At 45.0% G+C, this 404-nt stretch overlaps 1 protein-coding gene across 1 annotated transcript in view; it reads right to left on the bottom strand.

Annotated features, from left to right (window-relative positions):
* LOC139640526 (NF-X1-type zinc finger protein NFXL1-like) overlaps positions 1–404 on the bottom strand; it is a gene marked incomplete at its 3' end in the record, with an annotated part of 3,467 nt that extends 3,063 nt beyond the window's left edge. Inside the window, exon 1 of the mRNA XM_071514696.1 lies at positions 353–404. The remainder of the gene's footprint in view (positions 1–352) is intronic.

The following is a 404-nucleotide window of genomic DNA, read 5'->3' as shown; positions in this document are numbered from 1 at the left end:
TCCTGGGAGAGGGAAAGAAACAAGAGACTCCAAATGACTGAGGAACGACAAAGTTCTCAAAATTCCCTCAGAAATTCTAAAGTAAAACAGTAAGAAGGTGCCGTTCATTTAAAAGGGTTTATGTGCAATTTCTGGTCCAATGCCGGCCGCTGTCGGCGTTGTCATGACAACATACATGCCGAATTCACCAGAACGCCCCGCCACTTAGTCATAAAGCCTCATGTTAGATTTTCCCATGTGTGTTTTCACCGATAAGCGAGGCAAAAACAAACTGCCAGATTTTTGAATGGACCCTGGTGTCACATTCTGTCTACAGGCCAAAACAATGTTAAAACACTCAATCCATCCTTACTCTGTTCAGGTTCAGGTGTGACGGCAGCATTCGTCTTCCCTCCTCCTCCTCT

The sequence above is a fragment of the Centroberyx affinis genome, unplaced genomic scaffold (assembly GCF_046629955.1).
Source record: "Centroberyx affinis isolate AG114_WGS23_722 - 3 ecotype Tasmania unplaced genomic scaffold, CSIRO-AGI_Caff_v1 ptg009696l_1, whole genome shotgun sequence".
Taxonomy (NCBI): Eukaryota; Metazoa; Chordata; class Actinopteri; order Beryciformes; family Berycidae; genus Centroberyx; species Centroberyx affinis.
Note: the sequence above shows the minus strand (reverse complement) of the source record. Positions and strands in the feature narration are given on the sequence as shown.